General features: G+C 38.9%; 1 pseudogene; it reads left to right on the top strand.

The window, feature by feature from the left end:
* The first annotated feature begins 3,693 nt into the window (after positions 1 to 3,693).
* On the top strand, positions 3,694 to 26,710 carry LOC125922401 (60S ribosomal protein L10a-like; annotated as a pseudogene).
* The last annotated feature ends 224 nt before the right edge of the window (positions 26,711 to 26,934 follow it).

Raw genomic sequence — 26,934 nt, 5'->3', positions numbered from 1 at the left:
AGGCAGTGATGTTGCCTGAGAAAACATAGGTATGTAGGACATAGGACAAACTTTAACTCTGTAGGGAGCATAGTGAAAGCAGAGTGTTTGGTGAATATGTATAACAGAAAGGCATAGCAACCCTGAGGTCCAATGTGCTTTAAAATAGTTAATCCATTGTTTCTCCCTGATGAAGAGGTAAGATTTAATAATTAGTGTGCAGGCTGCTATTTTCCCTGGTGCTGTCCTTGTGAAAGGCGGTCAGCGACACGACTCCCTCCTGGGCAATGTTTGAATTTAATTATGTTCAGGGACTACACAGAATGCATCAATTCATTAACCTTGTTTACTTCAAGATACTAAATTGATGCACTTATTCAAATAGAGTGGTTTCATATACTCATTCTAGGCCTCTTACTTGCAAAAGAAAAAATGTCATCTTTAGCAACTAATTATAGCCCCAAAAGCCATAACTAGGAAACCAGGCTTTATAAAAGAAGCACTGAGGATTCCATTAGCAACCTATCCCCGAAGAACCCAAGGGCCTGGCTGATACATTTTGAGCTGGGTGACCAGCAGTAGCCCTCAATCTATATGGTCCACACCCTGAGAGCCACACAGCTTAGATTTTGAGAACTGTAATTTCTATTCACGAGAGATGCATTATCAGACTGATGGACTTTTCTAACATCAGGGGTCAGAGGACCTGTCCTCCAACAATCTCTATAGAAACAAACAAACAAAAAAGAGGTGTTTTTTTTTTTTTTGGATTATTTTGCCTGTTGCTCTAGAAAAACCTCAACATGCACAAAATCTCTATTTTCACTCTCTTACGACCACAGTCACTCTAAGAAGATCTTCCAAGTCTTCTCTCTTCCTCGTTCTTTTTCTGTAAGAGCACATGTTGTAATTGGCTTCCTTGACCCAGTAATAACTCTGGAGCATCTAAACCTTAGTGCTGGTTGGCGAAGCTCTTGGCTACTCTGAACCCTAGCCCTCTGGGGTTTCTTGAGAAAATTGGCTCAGATCATATTCTTCTGTATAGCTTAATTTCAAATGAACTTTGTCCCAACACTACTCGTCCCAATAACTAAGGTTATTCCAGGAGTTTACAATAGCCCTAAGAAGACTCCAACCTGTTGCATGAAAGCTGCATTGTTGAATGAGTGCTAAGGATAGCAAGTGACTCCTGTCCAACTTCACTAACCTGGTTTGTTCCTTCCCCAACTTCTCTGTGAACTTTCTCTCCTGCTTTTTCTTCCTATAAATTGACACTTCCCCAATCTATTGCGGTAGTTGTTGGGGCTCTACAGTCAGTTCTGTACCAAGTACACTCTTTGCAGTGAAGAAAGATGATCTGATGGGTGAAACATTAGGCACAAAATCGGGGCTTGGTTCATGGGTTCACTTTTCTTAACACCTACCTAGCCTGGAGCAGAGACAGTCTATACCTGACATTTGTGCCATGATGCTGATCGCCTCTCCATTCCTACACTCATGATACTTTCTTCCTTCTGAGAAGCTTCAGAATCTTTCTCTCCATGGTACTCAAGACATCCACTGCCAAAGAGAATCTCCCTGCTAGATGAAACTGGCTGTAGAACCAGAATAAAATCCTTACCATGGGGCATCTGGGTGGTGCAGTCAGTTAAGCATCTGACTCTGGCTCAGGTCATGAGCTCACAGTTCATGAGTTTGAGCCCCACATTGGGCTCACTGCTGTCAGTGCAGTCTGCTTCAGATCCTCTGTTCCCTCTCCCCAACCCCCATCTCTCTCTGCCCAGTCCTCCTCCCCCAGTCACACGTGTGTGCCCTCGTGTGCGCGCGCACTCGCTCTCTCTTAAAAATGAATAAACGTTAAAAACAATATCCTTACTATGGGAAAAATCATTCAAGTCACTTCACTCTCTTAGGCAAGGGGTTAACATTTCCATTTTTTGTATCACATTTTTACCAGGTAAGATTATTATTATTACTATTATAATTTTCTGATGTTTTATTCTCCATATTGACTGTATGAATTAGTTTTTTTTCCCTTTTCCTTCATAATTAGGATATTTGAATCTTACTTGAATTATTATTGAAATGGCACGTGTGATATGACTAGCATTTGAAGAAAGTTTTCCAAAGACCTTTATATATGTTAACTTTACTGTATAGGGAGATAGTTAACTGTTCCTCTAATGGTGACCTGTGAATTTAAGTTGTTGAATATTATATGACGCTGAATTCTTGTTTTCAAGTCCAATGACAACAGAAACAACAAGAACACACAATATAATAATGTCAGACACATGCCAGATGCACCCCCCATATTCTCTCTAATGCTCGAAATAGTCCCGCAGGCATTTCCAAACAGGAACGTGAGGCCCTCAAAGGGCCTTGACCATAACTTGGTCAAAGGTGTACAACCAGAACTGACAGTGCTAGATTCATACTCAGGAATGTCTGGGTTGAAAGCTGGTGCTTTTTTCTCTAAAATATTCTGTTGCCCTCAATTATGGAAACTTTTCTTAGGAAAACTTTGCACATTGATTTGCAAGAGAGAGGTTATTCTGGTTTTAATTCCTGCCCATATAAAGAACTGTGAGGTTGGTTCATGCCTCAGTCAAGTATTTTTTCAATCCTCTGGCTGAATTAACGCTTCCCGCTTTGAGTTAATAGTATAAGAATCACTCGTCTTAACATGAAATTGTGTTTCCTTTAGCCCTTTGCCCGTGCCCCTTTCTTGATCACGCACACAGCCAACTGCACCCTTTGAATGTTTCTAATGAAGGAGTCTGATATTGCAGCTTTTATTTTAAAGAGAAAATAAAGGCAGGTTGTCTGTCATTGATTTGTCTCAAGGCACGTAACAGCAAGATATCTTGGGAGAGCTGAGGCGTAGACCTCGGGCTATTGCATTGATTGTTTTTTCCCCTGATGTCCACACCTTTTCTCAGGTTTCCAGAGCTGGGCTGTGGTACTGCATAACATCACAGACATAACTATCTGTACTATGGAAAGGAATATGCTCCAACAATCTGCTCATTGCTGAAGAAAGAAATATATAAGAGATCACCACTCCATTTCCTCATTTATAAAGCAGTTTGCAAAATATTTAAAGCTATGGGTTTCTTTTGTAAAATAAAACCTTATGCAGAAACTCCAAAGGATCCCAGGATCCTCACTGGGAGCCTTCCCTACACCCACTTAGGTGCCTTTGGGACACAGTGTGACAACCACTGGCCAAGATTTTCTTGAGGGTCGTCTCCAGCTCTGGCTTTCAAGGACTTGTGGATTTCCTTCCTACCACATGTCTGCCACATCACTGGCACGAGCAGGTGTTCTTGTCCTCTCCTTTAGCCTTCCATCCCTCTCAGCCCACTCTCGCGATTGCTTCTACCATTCTGGAAGGCTGATGTTAGCTTCTCCCCCACTCCCAACTCTCTGGACCTTGCGAGTTGATGGCATGGGCCTGCCCCACCGCCTCCATTTCCTTAGGCACTGCTATTTCTGATTTGCTTTCAGAAACTTCTGCTGAATGGCTCTCTTACTTCTTCTCATTGTATACTAAGGTCAGGATATTTCATGTCCTTAAACAATTTCAAGAAGTATTTCAGCGCATTTGAGTCTCGAAGGTCTTGGGAAGGTAGAAAGTGATATATATTCACTTCCTTGGAAAGATAGAGACTCCAGCTGAAAGCAAGCCAAGGGTGAGGACTTGGAGGCGGGATGTTGGGTTCAGACTTCCACTGCCTCCCAGTGGTCCTCCGGGGGATCGCAGTGATGATGCTCCAACAGAGGGAAGAGAGTTCTAGTGAAAGAATGCAGCCAATCCAACTTAATCCAACACAGAAGAGCCCTTATCTGCTGCTTCTTAGTAGTGGCATCGTTATAAATGGGCTGAGTATCTCCTGAGCAAATGTGTTCTGGAATCTGCATTTGTATATCAGCTTTGCCAAATTATAAGCTGTGTAAAATAGGGAAAATAACTGACCCCCTCTGAGCATTAGTTCCCTTTTCTGCAGTAGAGATAATGACACCCACATTGCAAGGTTTGGTGAGCATTCAATGGCATGGCATTGCTAGATTTCCCACCAAGTGCCTGGTACATACTTGGGGCTCAATTAAATGGTAGCTATTTTCCTTTGAATGAAAGGGACACTCGACAAACTGTGAATACATCCTACAGCCACAAGCAGAAAGAGAAATACACTGGTGTTCAGTAGGTGGATATATGATTAGTTTTCCCTCTTTTCAGACAAATAAGCACTCACACTACAGACATTATGCCGTTTTAGTACAAAAATCGAAGTGGTCTTGAAAATTGTAAAACAGTCAATGATGTAATTTCCCCCAAAGTGTATCATATTTAATTCTCTTCTCAGAAAATAAGAGGAGGGAAAAAGAAGAGAAATAGAGTCTTGACAAGTAAAAAGAATAACATGCTTTTAACAGTGCCATGTAAAGGAGTTGAACCAATAAATTATTTTTCCTTTCCTTTAGATAAATCTAGGCAAAATTATTAGAAGAATGCTGGGGATATTTCTTGGTTTGGATACCATGTTGTGGCAACTTCCTTTCTTTTAAAAAGTTCTTTCAATTTGCTTTAAGTTGTTTTCTTAGCAATTTTATCATAAGGAGGAGTCAGTGGGGGTGGGAATGCTATTTGGGGATAATCTTTCAAGAAAAATGACCCGAAATACTCCATAAGGATGAGCCAAATAAAATAGCATTTGAAAGGTAAGAAGCTAAAGTGGTAGGTTTTACAATTTGTATTCTACGCACTAAGAATTTACTGACAAAACCAGCACAGATTATTCTTTTCACATGTTGATTATCACCTGAAGTTTTATCTGAAACATTGCTTCTGATATCGCAACAACTGAGTGATCAGAGGCATGCTATCTAGAAAGGAAAGTTTTAAAGAAAGTCCATTTACAGACATGAACCCAAATACCCCATTTCAGAAAAATATAACTGATAGGCGAATGTTATATAAGCTCCAGGAATACTCTGTGTGTGTGTGTGTGTGTGTGTGTGTGTGTGTCTTCTGTAGCTAATTTGGACTACGTACATGCAGAGCTATGTTTAAGCAAAACCAGTTACCATGGTGACACAGTACCCTATCTAAATGCGGTGTGTAACATCTAATTCTGTTTGTGTGTTAACTATTTAGCTGGAAACCGGGGAGCGTCTTAGAAGCCTGACCGATTGAGCAAGTGTATCTCTCTAGGTTTCTCTATTTTTGTCCTATCTCTGTCCTGGTCAGTCTCTTTTGCCTTCGGGTCAAATATTAAGTTTTCTTCTCTACGTGATTGTGGACGAATACTTCCTTTTTCTTCGGAACCTGACTCTTCAACTTCAAAAATAATCCAGAAAGGCTGGCTATTTCTTCTGTTAGGATAGGACAGAACTCCAACATGCTAAATAAATCGATTCGTTTTCAGAGAATTTCTTTGTTAGTTCTCATTAAAAGTGGCATTTTCAAACAAATCCCTAATATTAGAGCTTGTTGATCTAATTTTAGTCTTTTCCTTCCCACACGCAGTCACGAGTTCTTCATTTTAGAGTCATGCTCTCTGGCTGAAGTATGGGGAAGCTGTTTTACAGGAAAAAAAAAAAATGGAACACGAGTATACGTTGAAATAAACAAAAAATATATTAATTCCAAACTTTAAATATTATTTTTAAAAACTTAATATTTGATAAGATCTATTTTAATATTTATAATAGAAAATTATACCCATTTTTCATGATTTTGTTGTTAGGCACTTACTTTTTTGTTGGATCAATGGCAGGGGGCAATTCTAGGTGAAACCATGCAAGAAGCCTTAAGGGGCCTAGAAAATTCCTGACAAGAGCCAAGTCTTGATTAACCAAGTCTTGGCTCCATGGTCTAGGGGAAGGAATCACATGGGCCATGAATTAAACACAGAATCTCCAGCCAACCTTCCTATAAAGCTATTTGTAAGAACCAAATCTATAGGTTGAGGTTTTTTTCCATCTCTTCTCCTTTTTCCACATTATAGCAGGTGTCGTAATAAATTAAGCTTCCCAAAAAACAGGAGCTAGATGAATAGAATTGAAACATTACACTTTATCAATGAACAAACTTAGAAAATTAAATAATAATGATAATAATAATAATAATAAAGACTCCATCTGGCCTTCTGAGCACTTGCAATCTAGTGTAGAAATAGGAATATAGAGTTTTGTAATTATTAAGTGGTGATCTTTTGTGACTTTAATGCCTACAGCCTTGGGAGTCCACTTATGTAAAAGGAGTAATTTGTTCTATAAGACTATAAGCTGGAGCCTTTGAATACCATAGAGAATCACAGAATTTATTTTGAAAGTACTCACAATATTTAAATTAGATCATAATAGTACAAATTCATGTACTGTGTGGATGAATAGAGTTAATCGATAGTGTTGGAAGTGGGAAGTGTGCTGTGTGAGATCTCTTTTTTTTTTGTGAAAGCGATTGTGAAAACTTATGATATGCCTATTTCATTTGTTTGCACAGCTAAATGGTCTTTTCCAAGGCGGTGGAACAATTACTTTTCTGGTAAGATTTCAGAACTATTTTATTCCAAATTTGAGGGCAACTCTAATGACAGAGGCGCCATCCTTGGGAAAGTCAAACTGACATTAGGACCTCTTTCTCCTGCTTGGGCCTTGTTAATATACAAGCAAGCTGCAGTTTGGTTAAGCTCTTTTAAGAAAAAAAAATCCCTCTTCCTTTTTAAATTATGGGACATAATTGCCATAAACCATGCAGACAATGTCAAGGTTTATGAAGTTCCCTTATGATCTTCATCGCATTGGACCTTCCCTCTCCCCCACCAAAAGGAAACCATCTATTTCGCAAGAACAATCACTACTAACAGCTTGGCTTGTATCTTAAAATTTTTTTTTACATATGCAATTATATATGTAAACATACATATTTTACCACTTTGTTACACCAGGAGCATCTGAAGTGTAGACCAGTATCCACACAGTTACCTCTGGAGTCCCAAGGTGTGGGGAATAAGCTTAGGAATTCCCTGAGCTTGCACTGATGGGTTAACAAAGGCATAAACAATAGGAAAGCCATAGGATGCATACACCCAAGTTTGGGTAAATAAGACTAGGTAAGTAAGACTAGGTAAAGGGCACAAAGGCTCCCAGTATAGGACAAAGGTATAGGAGTAGGAAGTCTCAGGGTGAAAACATCTAAGATGAGGTAAACAAGATTAGGTATTCAGGGTGGAAATGCCCCCCAAGTCAGTATAATAGCAGAAAGCTGCTTTCACAGGAAGGAAGGACCAAATTAGGTAAAGAGGTAAAGAGGCCTCTAGACTGACCTCAAGGGGCAAAGTTGTCCAGAGCTGAGCTAAGTAGCAAAAGAAAGTTGCCTGGTTCACCCTGAGGTAACATGTTCTGTCTTTCTTGTCCCCTAGTCCAATTTAGGTAAACAGATGTGGGGGCCTCATGTTTACTGTAAACAACCTTCCATACAGCATCAGAATCTTGTTTTGTATTGACCCAAACACCTAACACCACATATTTCCAAAACCCCCTTTTCCCCATACCCATGAGTGAATGTTCATGGTTTCATTGTCTCCCTGTGCACACCTATCACACTTGTAAGCCTTCTGATCCTAATAAAAATGGAGCAAAGACCCTTACTCCGGGCTCTTGTCTCCTCCCGGACATTACTCTCTCCCGCATTTTTAATCCTGCATCCTACTTTCTTGCTGGACAAGAAAGAACTCCAGACCCAGAGTCTACAACACCAAGAGTGGAGCAAAGCAGTCTTTACTTTGTGTTCGTGCCACTTGTCAGTTCATACAGATCCAGTTGGGATGTAATCATAGGGATCCTATTCTCCTCCCTCTGGTTTACTCCTTCTCCTCCTCCACAAGCCCCGGGTGATCCCTGTTACTCTCATTGAAAACACATATGCTCAAGTACCTAGATCACCTGGAGTAGGAGGATAGGGCCTGCCCCTTGGTGCTGAGCTCTAAAGAGCTAAAGAAACCTGGAGTGTCTTATAGTCTTCAGAGTGAAATATCCACAAGTCAAACCAATATTTTTCTGACTAGAAGTGATGATTTCTCCTGGCAAATGTTTTTGTGTTATGCTACAAGAATCTTTTCATTATGTCTCACCAAGGACCACTCCCCATTAATAAGACATGACAAGAGCAGGGAGAGGAGAGAGAAAAAAAAAGAGAGGAGCCCCGCTGAGTGCTATCTAGAAATATTTGTGCCCCTCAACACGCATTTATATATTTTAGAAATGGGATCGCTCTATGCAGATTATCTCATGTTTTATACATATCTTTTATTTAACAGTGTATCATGGAGATAAGGTCATGATTTTTTTTTTAAATTTTTTTTTAATGTTTATTTTTGAGACAGAGAGAGACAGAGCATGAATGGGGGAGGGGCAGAGAGAGAGGGAGACACAGAATCCGAAGCAGGCTCCAGGCTCTGAGCCATCAGCCCAGAGCCTGACGCGGGGCTCGAACTCACGAACCGTGAGATCGTGACCTGAGCTGAAGTCGGATGCTCAACCGACTGAACCACCCAGGCGCCCCAAGGTCATGATATTTTTGATGTGTATAAAATTCAACTGTATGAATGTATCAACTATTTGTTTAACAAATCTCCTATTTTGGAATATTTAGTGCCATTTTTTTTTAGTATCTTAAATAATGTTGCAAAGAAAATATTTGTACGTATGGCATACATACTTGAATGAGTATATCTGTAGGATAAATTTCTAGAAATGGAATTGTTGCCTCAAAGTCATGCACATTTTAAATTGTTATGTGTATTGCCAAAGTGATAAATGGTGCTGAGAGATTCTAGTAGTATGCTAGATTGGCACTTATTCTAATTATTAATTATCAAATAAGTTTCTAAATATGTGGTTTATTAATCTGGAAAAAAGGAGGAGATTAAATAGGGAGGTAGGAAATAAGGAAACCATCACTAAGAAATCCTAGATTCTTAGGTATATTTTGTTTTGCAGATAATCATCCTGTTGACCTTATTCTGAAAGCTCTCTCCTTTTGATCTTGATGCCATTTATTTTTAGTACTATCTCTTATTTATCTGCCAAGTAGTCCATCCATCCATCCATCCACCCACCCACCCATCCAACATTAATTAAGCTTTCTGCTGAGCTTTGTATTTTACAAGCAAATATAATCACTTGGGAACAAGCTATACTCTTAACATTCAAGAAGCCTATTATCCTACAGATGGACATTAATAGATAAATGAACGAATGAATTGTAGCTTAGGTGAGTGGCGCAAAGGAAAAAAACTAGGTGTTATAAAAGCATATAATAAAGGAATCTAACTGAAGAACACTTCTTTGACAGTCATCTACTGACTTCACATTTCCACATTTTTAATAACTTTAGCACTTGATCCCACCCTCTATCATCATCCCTGTTGTGTTCAATACCTAACACCCTGACTCAAAGTTCCTTGACTTCTACCTTCCTGTGTTCCAACAAACTTATTTTTAGTAACTCATCACAATAGCCTTCGGAATGGTTTTACCACTATGTTTTCAAATTCTGATACTCTGTCAGTGTGACTGCCTTATTTTCTAATCCCTACTGAACGTACTCTCCATCTTTGTTGGAATTTCACAACTTGAATGATTATTTACAATGTAAGTGTTAACATGCAAATGTCGCACATACTCTTCCCCCAAATCCTATGAAATAGTCACCTCCATGATTTCATTCAATGAGTGAAGAAATGTTGGAGAGTTTAGACTTACCCAATGCCATGCAATTAATTAAGTGACTTGAAGTAGGTCTATTTGACCCAAAGGTGGGGCTTGTAGCCCATATGACATTCTACATCAAGGGTCATTTCAGTTTGGGTATTTATAGAAGAAACTGATGAGGAGGGAAAGGGAAGTATAGCAGATTGCAGAGTAGGGGCAATATTTTCACAATGTAGCCTTCTGAGATGTAACAAAAGCTCTGACAATGTTAACTGGACTTACAACCCTCTTACTTCATCTCTGGGAGTTCAAGGAGGTGAGCACTTGTATTGAAGGCTGACAAAGCCAAGTCAGTGGATCTACTGCATCTTACGTGCTTTGTCAAACTAACCATGGGTGATGTGAAGCTATTGATACAAAGTGTTACCAGGACAATGGAAATTTGTCCATTTTTATGCCAAATAAAATTTGCCACTACTTTTCTCTATGTCAAGCATCTTAGAGAATAGCGCTGATTTTAATGTTCCTAATGAATCTATGATTCACTGTTACTTGTCTCATTTTGGTTTTGTTTCTATTTGATTGTGATGCATTCTTAAAGATATTTGTTTGTTTATGTCTTTTTTCATAGGAATGTAAACTCTGAAAGTAAGGACTTTGGCTCTGTCCACTATTGTTTACCTAACATCTCAACAGTGCCTGTCAAATGCAACTGTGAAACTAAGTGGAAGCTAAGATCTGGTAGTTAACAATACCAAGTTTTAAAAATATTCATTTGCCCATTTTCCATACTTCATTATTATTATTTTGTTCATCTCACAAACATATTTTTTGAATCTTGATCATGTGCCAGGCACTGTGTTAGGCACCGGGAAAGTAGAGATAAATTAGACACAAGTTTGTCCCAGTGGTCTCACCAAAAGACATTGAATGATGGAAAACCGCACAGAGCAAAATGTTTGATTGCACTAAGGAAGATTAGTTCATAAGAATCTTGTTGAAACCCTGGAAGAGATAAACACTGAAAAAATCTATAACAAAAAAGAAAAAAATAGAAATCAGTTATTTCTAATTTAAGATTTATAAAATTTCATTTTGAGCTTTGTTTTGTGTTTTGTTTGTTTAGTGTCTATTGTTCTATATTAATGAAGATAAAATATATATATATATATATATATATATTAATTTTTCAAAACTTATTTTGAGAGAGTGCACAGGTGAAGGAGGGGCAGAGGGAGACGAAGAGAGAGAATCCTAAGCAGGCTCCACACTGGTGGTGTGGAACACGGCACGGTGCTTCATCCCACAAACTGTGAGATCATGAGCTGAGCTGAAATCAAGAGTCCAACACTTGACTGACTGAGTCATCCAGGTGCCCCAATAAATATATTTTTATATAAGATCTCAAAAATGTCAACATTTACTTTTTTAGGCAATTTTATTATTTAAGGGTAGGATAAACTGTGGTAAAAAGAGGACGTGTGCACATTGACTCAAAACCAATGGAAGTATATTTCTTGGTCATGTATGGAATGAGGTCGATGTTCTTGATCAGCTATCAGTTCTCTACAAAGTCGCCCAGGGATGCAGCTTCCTTCTTTTGGCTCTGCCGTTCTTTAGAACAATAGTTCAGACCAATGACTCTCCAATGATCTCAGAGTTCGTGAGTTCGATCCCACATCTGGGACCTGATTAGAAATGCAAATTCTCAGGCCCCATCCTAGTCCTACTGAAATAGAAACTCTAGGGATGAGGTCTAGGATTAGCATTTTTAAAAGCTTCTGGATGATTCTGCTGTTCCAGGTTCTAGCCCTACACTGTTTGCATCCAGTAGGTGGATGGGAAAAAGACACACATCTGTTTCATAAAAGTCTTGACCCAGAAATGTCACACGTTGGTTACTTCCTTCACATTTTATTATCTAGAAATAAAGCAATAATATAGCCACAGCCTTTTTTTTTTTTTTTTTTTTAAGATTTATTTAGTTTTGAGAGAGAGAGAGAGCATAAGCAGGGAAGGGGCAGAAGGTGGGACAGAAGATCCAAAATGGTCTCTGTGCTGACAGCAGCAAGCCAGATGTGGGGCTCAAACTCACGAACTCTGAGATCATGACAGGAGCCAAAGTCAAACACTCAACCAGCTGAGCCACCCAGGCACCCCTCTTCTACAGAGTCTTAAATGCAAACTCACATACTAGGTAGGAGAATTGTACATTGGAGGGTGAGATATCGCCGTGGTGGGATGTTCTGAAACATGATACTGAGGGCTTGGTTGCAGAAGATCCATGTGCTTTGTGGTGGCCCTAATATAATATAACAGATATTGGCGAGATTTGGGGACGGGAAGAACTCTTTCCATGCATTCATTCTAATGAGCACTAGTGGGAGACTATGCTATTTGAGTAATGTTGTGTCAAGTGGCAAGCGGGAAAGATGACTCCACCATGAAGAATAATTTTAAAAAATAAATAGAGCAAGAAGAGACTTGCAGCTGCTGAAGAAGAGACCAGGCCAGTAATAACTGCTTGGGAAGTTATTACTGGAAGAGGTGGAAGAGGATGTGGAACTGAAGTGAACAAGTTCAATGGGAGCATGCCTCAAGCTCATCTAGAGGCCTTAAAACACACATTCCCATGGGGTGCCTGGGTGGCTCGGTTGGGCGTCCGACTTCGGCTCAGGTCATGATCTCACGGTCTGTGAGTTTGAGCTCCGCGTCAGGCTCTGTGCTGACAGCTCAGAGCCTGGAGCCTGTTTCAGATTCTGTGTCTCCCTCTCTCTCCTGGAGCCTGTTTCAGATTCTGTGTCTCCCTCTCTCTCTGACCTTCCCCCGTTCATGCTCTGTCTCTGTCTCAAAAATGAATAAATGTTAAAAATTTTTTTAAATAAAACAAAAACACAGATTCCCTGGCCCCAGCCCCAAGGTTTCTGATTCAGTAAATCGGGTTTCTGGAAGAGGGAGTTTTGCATCTCTGAGTTCTCAGGGTGATGGTGCTGTGGCTGTCCAGGGACACAGTTGGAACATCACCCGTTAGGGATTGTAAAAGGAGCCTTTTGGAGGAAACCTGGATTTGGGGAAAATCTTCCCTGCCCTGGGGCTTTTTGACAGGTGTTCCTTTGAAATGCAGGCCAGAGCAGTTTTCTTTCTGCTGGCAAAGTCAGATGTGTGCTGAAGACTTGAGGGTTGGAGAATAGGGAGGGTTGGCTGCTCTCCAGAGGAAAAAATCCACAACTTTGCACCTTTAGGGAATGTTTATTAATCCTCATTATACCAGCAGTTCCCCCTGTAGTGGGACTAAGGGGCTAAAGGTGTAACTCATTTCTTTAATTAGACAGTCTTTTTTTAGTCACAGAAGCGTTTTATTACCCTTTCTTCCTGTCTCATGCTACCCATCAATACTGCTGAACATTTTCAAATATACACAGACAGAACAGACATACATACATAGATGTATACACACACACACACACACATCCAATCCCTTTCACCTTCAGACGAAGGTTTGGCTTCATGTAGCTACTAAGACTTCAACCTTCATTGTAGTCAAGCAAATGCATTAGAAACATGAAATTATCTTGCTTAATTTAGTTGTCCCCCATAGGATAGCTTGCCTAGTAAGTACGGTTTCTCCTGCAGTTTAGGCTGACTTTGTGAATTTATTGAATCCAATTGCTCTGGCTGCCTTTCGATCTTTCTTTTCCTTGTTGATTCTGAATTAAAATTCTGTGTTAGCTGCAGCCTGGTATTTCTGCAAACTGCAGGAGGTATGTATTTTCCTTGCGTGTTATTGTTATTATGATATTAATTATACTATACACTCAACTGAATGTCAGCAGTGTCCCAGGAATTGTACTGAGCAAAGATTTTGACAAGGTCCCTGCTTAGGGATTATGTAAAAGCCATTCAAGTGGAATTGAATTAACATATGACTTAGCTTAGTGTGGCTGAACTTGAATATTGATGGATTCTTTGGATGAGAAGGGAGTTTGTGGGAGAGCAAAAGAAATGACCTTTAGAATTTTAGGATTTTTTTTTCTGTAACATCCCATGATTTTAATAAGAACTCGGTTGCTTCTGTACCAGATAATTTTTGTTTATCATTTTATTTCTCGGAGTTGAAATCATAGGATTCGTGGACTCAGAGGGGCAGTAGGGGAGTTGGGATGATGTCTGGTGTCTTCATCACCTCGTTTTTCAGAGAACAGGTAACCGTTCTCTGGCTCCTTTGCTTTAGATTCTTCATTCTGTTTCCGTGTTACATGTAGATGAGATGCAGACTTGTGTTTCATGTTTTAAAAGGTTTGAAAATTTCTCTGTTTGCCTGGGGCACTTCTCCCACCTTGTTTAAAAAAAAATTGTATCGAAGTTCCATCATATGTGAGTAAAGTACATAAAGTGAGTGCACTGATTGTAAATGCGTGGGTTGGTCTATTTTTCCTCTGTGTACATCTCTGTAATACCCAGCTCAAGACACAGAATATTCCCATACCACAGAATTTTCCTCACCTTTCAGTCAATACCTCCCCCAAAGTAATCACTACTCTGATTTCTGTGTTCTAACATCTTGGATTATATTTGCATGCTCTTGAACTTAATATAAATAGCAATATGCAGTATATTTTGTTGTGTCTGGTTTCTTTTTTTTTTTATAATTTTTTTTAATGTTTGTTTATTTTTGAGAGACACAGAGAATGAACGGGGAAGGGGCAGAGAGAGAGCTGTCAGCCCAGAGCCTGACGCAGGACTTGAACTCATGGACTATGAGATCATGATGTGAGCCGAAGTCAGACACGTAACTGACTGAGCCACAAAGGTGCCCCGTGTTGTGTCTGAGAGAGTATGTGCTGCGTGTCTATGGTTGTAATCTAGTCTTTACTGCTGTGTAGTATTCTATTTTATGGGCACACACAATTCATTTATCCATTTTCTTGTTATTGGGTATAGGTAGTTTCCAGTTTGGGCTGTTATGACTAAAGCTGCTATTAATATTTTTCTACATGTTTTATGGTGGTCACATGAACTAATTATTCTTGAATCATGGAATAAGCACATGATTAGCTCCAATTTGTAACGGCAGGATTCCCAATTATTATACTAATTTCTACTTCCTCCGGCAATGTTTCAGAGTTCTAGTTGCTTTACATTCTCATCAGTGTTTGGTATTGTAAGTTTTTTAAAATGTTAGCTATTCTTGTGGGCATGTATTAGTATCTCATCGCTAACCTCGTTTTTTTTTTTTATCAATTAATGAAACTTCTAGAGTAAATGAAAAAGAATTCCTGAGTTTGTTTAGAAAGTGCTAGTTTAATCAGCTGTCGATAATTTCAAGCTGTAAGAGACATGTACACAGTTATTAACTGGGCAGTTCAGTGGCAACTAGTGAGCTGGGATTCCCACAAGCAAACTATTATTATTATTAAACGCTCGCTAGGTAACAAGTAATTTGCTAAACAATGTATTTGTAGTGACTTACTTAAGGTGTCCTATTTTAAATCTGACAGGACTATCATTGTTCTAAACACTCCTCAGTTTGGGCTGGTGTCACACACTAATGAAATCCAGATGTCCTCACCTGCTCTAAATACACTTCCTTCAAACAGTGAACCCATGGTCTTTAGAGCCCAAGCATTTACTCTGAGAACAGAACCACAAATTAAACACAATAATTTTTTTTCTGAAAAGTCGCTCTCAACATTTTGGTACATTATTGTGATGACCATGTGTATATACCCTTGGTAAGTTATTAACTTTTTTTTCAACTAATTTCATTTAGAACATTTGTCTTTGTGCCAAACTGACAAAGTCAAAAGGAAGGTGATCTCATCTCCGTTCAGGCAGTTCTGTAGTTTATTGAAGCCTCCTGACAACTTTTGATCAAAAAGACCAAGCAGGGAAGAGCGATAGAACAATGATTGAAAGAATAATGGAATGCTTTAAAGTGGCTATGAAAACATCCTTAGCGATTGTCAGAATGACTTCTATCTGTGGTTGAAGCCAAATGCTGAGGCCAGAGAAGAAAGGGAAACACTGGCACAGACAAGGAAATTGCTTTAGCAGTATGTGATGGTGACGAGGCCCAACACAGCAGTGTCATATAATGAATAAGAACCAAGAGAATGCAATAAGGAAAGAATAGTCTTTTCAATAAATGTGGACAACTGGGTATCCACAACATGCAAAAGAATGAAGTCGGACTCCTACTTCACAACATATTCAAAAATTAACTGAAAATGGATCAAAGACCTGAATGTAAACGATCTAAAAACAATAAAGCTCTTAGAATAAAACATAGCTATAAATCTTTGTGACTTTGAGCCACGCAATGATTTCTCAGATTTGACACAAAAAGCACAATCAGAATGAAAATAGATAAATGGGACTTTAGCAAATGGTAAAACTTTTGTATTTCAAAGGACTCTATACAAATGTGGAAGACAACCCACAGAATGGGAACAAAATATTTATGAACATATATATCTATAAGGGACTAGTATTCAGAACATATAAAAAAGACCTCAGCTCAATGACTAAAATACAAACAAGCTAATTTTTAAAAATGGCCAAAGAGTTTGAATAGACATTTTCCAAAGAAGATATACAGATGGTCAAGAAGCACACGAAAGGATGATCAACGTCATTAGTTATTAGAGAACTACAAATCAAAACCACAATGAGATACTGTTTCACGCATTTTAGAATGACTAGATTAAAAAGCCTAATAATAGCAAGTGTTGGCAAAGATTGAAAGGAAGTAGGGAGCCTCTCATACATTACCGATGGGAATGTAAAATGCTACAGCCATTTTGGGAAAAAGAGTTTGGCCAATCCTCAAAAAGCTAATCATAGAATTTCCATGTGACCCAGCAATTTAATTCCCGGGTATATACCCCAGACAACTGAGCATATAACCATACAAAAACTTATTTGTGAAGTTCATAGCAGCAATATTCATAAGAACCAAAAAGTATAACCAAATGACCAGTCCATCAATTGACGAATGAATTTTAAAAAGTGGTAGAATCATGCAATAGAATATTATTCAGCCATAAAAATGAAAAAAAATGTGCTGGTATATGCTACAGCATGGAGGAACCCTGAAATCATGCTAAGTGAAAGAAACCATATACAAAAGGCCATATTATGATTCCTTTTTTGTCAAATGTCCAGAATAAGCAAATTCATGGAGACAGAAAATAGATTAATCGCTGCCAGAGAAGAATGGGAGTGATTGCTAATGGATACAGCAATTTTTTTTTTTTTTTGGTTGGGGGTGATGGAAGTATTCTGGAATCAAATAGTGGTGATGGTTGTATAACCCTGTAAATATATGAAAACCCACTGAATTGTACACTATATGATTTATTTAAAAATTTTTTTATTTATTATTTTTGAAGGAGAGAGGAGAGATAAAGTGTGAGAAGGGGAGGGGCAGAGAGAGAGAGGGAGACACAGGATCTGAAGCAGGTTCCAGGCTCTGAACTATCAGCGCGGAGCCCAACACGAGGCTCCAACGCACCAACCACAAGATCATGGCCTGAGCCGAAGTCAGACACTTAACCGACTGAGCCACCCAGACTCCCCTGAACTGTGCACTTTAAATTTATAAAGTATATGGTATGTGAATTATATCTCAATTAAAATATTGTTTAAGAAAAAATAATTAATATGAAATTTGTTTATTTCCTTAATATGCAATATCTTCATATTCTTTATAATCCTTGTATTTAGTATTTTAATATTATTTATTACTTTCCAGAAATATATGACTTCGAAGTAGTTCTTCAATCTTCTAAGGCTTTAGTTTCCTCAATAGAAAATAATGAGTTGGGACGTCTGGATGGCTCAGTCGGTTAAGCATCTGACTCTTGGTTTCTGCTCAGGCCATGATCTGATGGTTTGTGAGGTTGAGCCCTGTGTCAGGCTCTGTGCTGACAGCATGAATCCTACTTGGGATTCTCTCTCTCTCTCCCTTTCTCTCTGCCCCTCCCTTTGCCTACTCTCTCTTTCTCTCCCTCTCTCTGTTTTTCTCTCTCTCTTGCAAAATAAATAAACTTAAAAAAATAATGAATCAATATGAAAATACTGGGTCAAGATTTCAATAAGAATCTGGCAATTTTCAAATATTCTATGTTGAAATATTATGTTTTTATAATCGTGTAAGAAATATGAAATATTTGAACAGCAACTTGATTCATATAGATTGTTGTTTTGTATGAAAAAATATATAAAATTAAAAAAATATATAATGAGCAGTGTGTTCAATTGACAAATAGTTTTCATTTTATTTCTTTTTTTTCTTGGATGGTGAAGTAGGAAATTCAAAACACAAAATCAGGGGGTGCCTGGGTGGCTCAGTCGGTTAAGTGTTTGACTTCAGCTCAGGTCATGATCACACGGTTGGTAAGTTCGAGCCCCACATCTGACTCTGTGCTGACAGCTCAGAGCCTGGAGCCTGTTTCAGATTCTGTGTCCCCTTCTCTCTCTGCCCTTGCTTTGTTCGTGCTCTGCCTCTGTCTCTCAAAACTAAATAAACATTTAAAAAATGTTTAAAAACCCACAAAATCAGTTATAAAGATTTTCTCCTGGAGTGTCCCTGAACAGTGTCTATGGGGATGAATGGATAAAGAAGATGTAATGTGTGTGTGTGTGTGTGTGTGTGTGTGCAATATACATATATATATAATGAAATATTATTCAGCCAGGAGAAGGAAGGAAATCCTGCCATTGGCAACAACATGGATGGACCTTGAAGGCATATGCTATGTGAAATAAGCCAGACAGAGAAAGACTTCATGGTATCACTTATATGAGGAATCTCAAAAATACTCAAAGTCATAGAAACAGAGAGTAGAAAAGTGATTGTCAGGGGCTTGGGGATGGGGGATAAAGTAACAGGTTGGTGAAGGAATACAAACTTTGAGCTATAAATAAATAAGAACTGAGGATCTAATGTATAACATGGTGACTATAGGTGATAGCACTGTATCGTATAATTGAAATTTGTTGAGGGATTAAAACTTAAGTGTGGTAAGTGTACTCACCAAAAAACAAAAACAAAAAAATGAGTATGTGAGTTGATAAATGTGTTAATTAACTAGATGGAATGAATAATGTCGCAATGTATCTTTATAGCAAGTCACCACAATGTACACTTTTAAAACCTTACAATTTTATATGTCAGGTGTAGCTCAATAAAGCTGGGGAAAAAAACCATTTTTGAAATGTCAAATAAATGTTTTAAAAGAAAAGATTTTCTCCTGAATATTTAGCATTGGGTATCACTAAATTTCATCCTCACTTCTCCTCAAGGAAAGAAGTCAGTGTAAGAGGCTGATTGCCTCTGGTTGCTCTGGGCACATTAATAGAGAGGGTAAGGTGCCAGAGGAAAAGTGGAAAAGGGAGGGGGAGAGGGAAGGGGAGAGAAAAACCCCGAACTTTTTGAGCAGATATATTAAAATAAAGTGAGAGATCCAAATGTCCCTCATCCACTGTCTTCCAATTCCAGATCTTCTAAATTCTAGATCAACCAGAAGTGTATTAATTATAAACATGGCCAGTGTTAAAACCAATATACTGGTTTTAGTTTTATTCCTCTTTAACAGTATGCTTGAAGTTTTAATTTTCTATGTGCATTTTTTAGTACACTGGGCCCTATGTGTAAACACGGTATAACATACACTTAAGATCATTTTTTAAGACTCAGAATGTTATTTGACCAGTGTATTTTGATAAAAGGTTTACTCTTGTTACATTTTTGCTTCTGTGACATATTGTTGGGCATATGTATGATTTATTTGGATTCTATGTCAGAAATGAAGCCTCAGACATCTAAAGCAAAATGTGATTTGCTTTTCACCTGATTTCCAGGAATGCACTGGATGGAATTGAAATGCAAATGAAACGAACATGAACTTGGGATGAATCAAAGTGCAGGCAGGGAATTTCTTTTTAGAAATTTAGATCCCCACTTTTAGATCCAGGGAATTTCTGAAGACCAAACTTCACGTTCCAGGAGGAGAGATGCTGGACATCCACGGGTGGATGCTGGATGTGCAGGTGTTGGCCCTCGGTGCAGCCAGGCGTCAGGATAAACAGTGAGCTCGTTGCAAGAAAGACAGACTTTTTGGTTTGGAGCTAAGTGAGTAGTGATTAAAACAAATAATATCTCTCTATATTAATGACTTCCTGATTTGAAAATCACTGGCCTTGTGAAATTTAATTGCCATTATTAATTACCAGTAACTTTGGAAAAAGACTTGTTATTTTCACATTTTAATAGATTATTGCTTTGCCTGGGGAGTGAGGGTTTTGAGTTGCAAGTCTAGAACTGTTCCGTTTGATTGCCATAATGGGTGCCTGAGTGTGATTCATCTCCATGCAAAGGTAATGGTCCGTTTATTGGAAATTTCCTAATTTTGCTAGGACAATGTCACATCTGCATTATGAGTAATCAAATATGTATCCGTATGTTTCCAAGAGTGTAAATTTATAATGTAAAACCTAATGATTCACGATAGACCCCAGATCTTCCCAGAGTATACTTTTATGGAAGACACAAAAGATGTTGTTGGCTTGATTTCTTTAAAAAATATGTATATCAATGATTGTACTCTCTTGATTTCTTCTTTAATGATTCTTAAATGTCCTGAACATTTTCCCAGACATGAAATGATGTGACTATTTTCAGTGCCAATAAAGAGGGATAACGCAAGCGACAGGAGAGCTGAGAAACAGCAAGAGGGGCTGTGGCTGGGGCTTCAGAGCATCTTGAGACAAGGGTCCACAAACCCCAGGAAGTGGTGGCCGAACCCAACAAAAATTGGCACGTGTTACCAAAGTGGTAAAGACAGTGACATCACTTAGGAAACCTGTATTTATTTTCACCTTCATAATTTATTTTGCTCACACAGTTGCTATCTGCTAACTAATATTTACACCCCAAAGAATGTCATCTTAAAAAATACACAAAATAATATGTGTTTATTGTTAAATGCGAGGAAACATAATTAATTAAAAAATAATGGGGCGAAGGGGCGCCTGGGTGGCTCAGTCGGCTGAGTGTCCCACTTCGGCTCAGGTCATGATCTCACAGCTCATAAGTTTGAGCCCTGCATCAGGCTCTGTGCTGACAGCTCAGAGCCTGGAGCCTGCTTCAGATTCTGTGTCTCCCTCTCTCTCTACCCCAACCCACTCACATTCTATCTCTGTCTCTCTGAAAAATAAACAAACGTTAAAAAAATTAAAAATTAAAAAAAAATAATGGGGTGGGGAAGAAAAGAACTCACCTAAGAAATTTTGGAAAATAGTCTTTCTAAAACAAAAAACAACAACAAAAAAAACTGTATACACCTGCTGTCTTCTCAGTAATTTTTTTTCCCCTAGCAATATGGGTTAGCAATTCTGAAACTGCTTTTTGGGTATAGTAGGATTGCACAAATAAGTAAAACATATTGTAGATAATTAAAATCACATTTCCTGTGGTGGAGAAAAATATTACAAATAAGGAATAGGAAAAAGCCAAAATGAACCCTGTGATGTTAAATTGAAATTGGAGGCATCAATATGATCCCATGGCTTTTAATATATTTTTATAGATAGATACAGAGATAAATATAGATGTGTGTGTATATGGGTGACTGTACATACACAGCTTTTCTAATCTGTCCACTGAGTGGGCCTGGAAGAAAGTTGAGCCCAGAAGCAACGAGCATACTTAGTGCCTAGATTTTGGTTTCTAAATACCATTCTCCAATAAAAGAAACCAGGTCTCTGGAGAAATAGTTGATTCCCATACTGTTAGGGTAAATACAAGAAGATCCTAGAATAACTTTTTGTACCAGAAAATAAGGAAGTGATTGAAAAAGAATGGATTAGGGGCGCCTGGGTGGCTCAGTCGGTTGGGCGTCCATGTGAGTTCAAGCCCCGCCTTGGGCTCTGTGCTGACAGCTCAGAGCCTGGAGCCTGTTTCAGATTCTGTGTCTCCCTCTCTCTCTCTGACCCTCCCCTGTTCACACTCTGTTTCTCTCTGTCTCAAAAATAAATAAACGTTAAAAAAAAAAAGAAAGAAAAAGAATGGATTACATTGAAAGGACATAGGAGCCACACTATAGGAGCTCCTGGTGGCCGAATTTAGCACAAAATAGATGACAGTATTGAATTATAACCAATAGAATAAAATAAAATAAATATCCATGAGCTCATATTGATATAAATAAATAATCAGACAGATAGATAAATGTGGGAAAAGAGATGTAACTCTTCCTTACAGAATTCCAATTAATCAGTGTAGAAGAAATGAAGGAAATGCAAACTTTATTAGGCAAACCCCACAGTAATAATTGCAGACAAATTCTATCGATGGTTGCTAAATTAGTAGGTAAAAGTTGTAGGAGAAACAGGGCTTGTGCATAATCTCAAAAAGTCTTACACAATATATTTCTTAAGCACAAAAAGAAAATATGGAGAAACTTAGCAAACACCAACCTAAAATTATTAATGTTAATATCATCAGAATTAAGATATATCAACATCAGGTATACTATAATATGCTACAGAAGATACCACTTCTGTGATGTTCTTGCCAAAAATGCATAACCTTAATTTAATCATGAGAAAACATCAGCTAAACCCAAATTGATAAACATTCTGCCAACCATTGACCAGTAGTCTTCAAACGTATTGAAGTTATGAAAGCTAAGACTGGGAAGCTTGGGGAAATAAAACTGGAGAGCTGTCACAGATTGGAGGAAACTAAGGAAACACGATAATTAAATGCAATGTGGCAGCCTGGTTTGGGTCCTGGAATGGAAAAAGGACATCAGTGGAAAAACTGGTGAAATTTGAATAAGGACTGTACTTTAGCTAATAATATGTACCAATATTAATTTCCTGGTTTCCAAAATCGTACTCTGATTATGTAAGATAGTAATATTAGGGGAAGCACGATGAAGAGTATCTGAAAAGCCTATGCAGTCTTTTTAGAACATTTCTGTACATTTAGAATTATTTCAAAATAAAAAAAATTTAAATACAATTAAAACCATGAAAAATCCCCTCCTTGAAAAATGCTAATATGACTCTTCATGACTTTCTTCTGTGGGTGTACGTATTTTAAACAACAACAAAAATTATTCCTTGATGGTTAAAAGTACAGACTGTGCAAGACCTTGAGTTCAAATCCCAGTTCTCCTACCAGTAGCTTTGTTAGCTTGGAAAATTTTCTTTCTTTGCATCTGTAGCTTATCGGAACAATAGGAAGAGTAATGATAGTAGCACTCTTACGTGAGTAATTACATACATACATACATAACTACTGATTACATGAGTTAATACATTTAAAGTACTTAACACCATGTCTAGCACTAGTTAAGTTCTCAATAGATGTTAGTTATTGTAAAGATGGCTTACTGTTTTGTAACCCTGGACTAGGTAAGTATTTAGGGACGCTAGGTATTTAATGGCATGCATGAGATACTTAGATAGGTAAGAAATATTCCTGGACCAAGGGGAGCAAAATCCTAGGTACAAAATTCTAGAATTACACAATATAACATTAATATAATTACCTTGCCTTTTGCCTGATGGGAAAATATTGAGTTTGAACCTCTTCTGTGTTATCAGTTCAGACTCTAAATTTAACTATACAGCCTCAATTGACTGGTGTTTATTTTCTTCTTTAATGACGTGAGCATTTTTTTTAAACAATTGTAGAGTAAGATTATATGGAGATGGTGTAATAAAAACCAAATATGTTTGACTCCCGCTGACTTCCTTCCTGAAACTTCAGGAACAACAGGGAATCAAAACAGAAACACAGAGGCTAAGCCTTCTGATTGCCAGCAGCGTCGGTTGCCAGAAGCCAACATCCAACAAGTTTGGAAATTCTTTGCCTCCATGTGACATGCCGAATTAGTAGGCCACAAAGGACAGCATCTCCAGTAAGCAGAGTAGATTTTGAGAATCTGGTCACCATTCTTGGAAGTTAGTGGACACAGAGCCAAAGCTAGAACCCTGTCCAATGGCCTTTCCCAAATCTGCAAGTGAACAGTGGTGCATTGAAAGGAGGAAAAGCAGGGCACCTGGGTGGCTCGGTTGGTTGGGAAAAGACTGTCAGTCCATTCTGTGAGTTAAGATTACTGGGGACATTGAGACCCTCATATCGAAAGCTTTGTAAAGATTAAAACAGTAGCAATATCATGTTGCTGGCTTTTTCCCTTGCCATCCGTCCCATCCATGTTGTTCAGGCTAAAGCATTATCGAACAGATGGCCTATGTCCTGATTATAGGAAAACATAATAGCAAATCAGTGGAAGACCAAATTGGTAGGGAAGCAAATTTCAGAGGTATCACTGTGTGTTGGAAATTCTTTACCTTGAGAGAGAATTTACCTCTAAAGCCCACTGGCATTTTAGAAACACAGCAGCTGATTTTACCAACCAGTCCTTCAGGGAACTGCAGAAGGATAAACTCCTAGCTGCTTAAGTAAATACAGCTTTATCCACAATTAACACGAGACCATGTAGTTTTTGTCACGATAAAATGCCTTCTGTTTTTCTTTCCCCATTTAGGCTTCTACAAGTCCATAAAATGCCAATATTGGAAATAGTCGTATCAGTACATTTCACTTTCAACTGGGGTCACAGAAACCTGGAAGAACCACCCTGACTGTTTTTAATTAACTTCTCTACAGTATAGGGAGGGTGTTGACTCCAGCTTTGAAATACCTATCTCTATCTCCTTGACTCTACTCTTTCCTTTCCCACCCTCCTTATTTTTTCTCCTCCGCACTAGTACAATGCTCTCAAGTCGTTTTCCTCCTTCTATTCTCTCCTCTTCTGTGAGCTGTGTTTTAAGTTCATAAATAATTATGTCATTTCTCTAGATCAAATTCTTTCATGGGTCTCCATTTTCTACGGGTTGAGATCCAAGCTTCTTAGAACGACTTGTAAGGATTTTCACGATCCGGTCACAACCTGCCTTTCCAGTCTCACCTACCAAGATTATAGTTTGTATCCCATGCTAAGTGACTCACATCAGATACTTTCATGCCTCCAGGCCTTTGCACTTGTCGTTCCTTCCAACTGAATGGCCTTCTTCCTCACTGCTACAATGGCAACTGGCTGGTATTCGAATCATCCTTTCTATCTCAGTTTGAACATATTTTCCCTGATGCTCTCCTCTCTATTCTCACCTCGTTTGAATTAATCACTGTCTTATTGATCTCTTTATACAACTACTACAGAATGTATCAGAAAACATCGTATTTAGTTGTGCGTTTAGATTATAAATTCCCTGGAAGGTTCCATGTATAACTCGTGTAGGTTTATCCCAGCTTTTCTCCATTTAGTAGGAATTTAATAAATGTATGTGTGAGTGAATGAATAGACAAATAACCGTGACCCAGGGTCTCAGGTATCCCTCAGAGACTTAGGTAAATTTAGACAAAACTGATTGATATTTGGCTAACACTGTTCTTCAATCTATGGAACCATCCTTTGCTTTGTGGACATTAAGCCTGTAAATGGTGCTCTTCAGTCATGACAACAACCTAAAACACAGCTACACATTGCTTCTTACCTCCTGCAAGGGTGGTACTTTCCTGGGTGGAAACAATTGCTGGTTTGGCCCTTTCACTGTGTTTCATAAGAATCCAAACAGACTTGCGACCCTATGAGAAAAGAGCTATGGAATACAACATCATGCATTGCACAGGCTTCTCTCAGCTCACTGGCTGCACCTCTTCATTTTTCCCTCAAACTTCATGTTTTCAGCACTTGATCCCTCTTCTGATGTTTGTTCTACAGGAAGTGGAATCCAGTCCCTTTCATGCTAATTCCTTTTCTTGGGGAGATCATTGTCAGGTGGCCCCACCTGAATGGTCTGCCTTCTCCTTCCTGATATTCTGTCGAGAACTTTAACATTGTATTATTAAAGCAAACAGTATGTATTATGCTAATAAACAAATCATAGTTCTAAATTTCCTGGAGGCATTCTCAAATATTACTTATAAGCTCGTGGGAACACCAGTTCTATTTAGGGATCTATTATGAACTGAATGTTTTTGCCCCCTGGCGTCCCCCCACAAATTCATATGTTAAAGTGCCTAGTGTGGCTGTATTTGGAGATGGTGCTTTTAGGAAGCTAAATAGGGTTAAGTGGGGTTATAGGTGTAGGCCCTGATCCAACGGGATTAGTGCCATTATAAGAAGAGACACCTGTGCTTTCTCCCTCTTTTCCCCTCTCTGTGTACATACCAAGGAAAGGCCATGGGAGCATGCAGCTAGAAGGTGGTTTGAACAAGCCAACAGAAGAGGCCTCAGAATGAAACCTCCATTGTGTCTTTTCTGGTTATTGTGGCAGGAGGCACCTTGAGCAGCAGTCTCCCATGACACCCTGTGTGAGGCAGTGCGAGAAGTCCTGCAGGGCAACCAGTCAAGCACGGGAAGTTTTTGGAGACTGGAGCTACAGATCAACTTGAAGAACTATGACACTCAGAAAGACCAATGCTTCTTGGGTACTGTCAGGCTTAAGGCCACTCCCCACCCCAAGTTCTCCGTATGTATTTTGGGGGACCAGCATCACTGTGATGAGGCCAAGGCTGAAGATATTCCCCACATGGACATTGAGGCACTGAAGAAACTCAACAAGAATAAAAAATTAGGAAGCACGATGCCTTTTTGGTTTCAGAATCTCTGATCAGGCAGATGCCACGAATCTTGGGCCCAGGCCCCGATAAGGCTGATACAACTTCCCTTCCTTCCTGACCCGCAGTAAGTACACAGTGGACAAAGTGGATGAAGTGAAGTCCACGATCAAATTCCAGATGAATTTGGTGCTGTGTCTGGCCACTGCCCCTGTTGACTATGTGAAGGTGACAGATGATGAGCCTGTGTACAATATCCACTTAGCTGTGAATTTCCTGGTATTGGTGTCATAGCCCAAGAAGAATTGACAGAACATCTGGGCTTCATACATCAAGAGCACCATGGGCAAGCCCCAGCGCTTGTACTAAGGCACAGCTTAAGGGGCACCTGGGTGGCTCAGTGGGTTAAGCAGCTGACTTTAGCTCAGGTCATGATCTCGCGGTCCGTGAGTTCGAGCCCCACATCGGGCTCTGTGCTGACAGCTCAGAACCTGGAGCCTGTTTCAGATTCTGTGTCTCCCTCTCTCTCTGATGATCCCCTGTTCATGCTCTGTCTCTCTCTGTCTCAAAAATAAATAAATGTTTCAAAAAAC

This window comes from Panthera uncia, chromosome B1, assembly GCF_023721935.1.
Source record: "Panthera uncia isolate 11264 chromosome B1, Puncia_PCG_1.0, whole genome shotgun sequence".
Lineage (NCBI taxonomy): Eukaryota > Metazoa > Chordata > Mammalia > Carnivora > Felidae > Panthera > Panthera uncia.
Note: the sequence above shows the minus strand (reverse complement) of the source record. Positions and strands in the feature narration are given on the sequence as shown.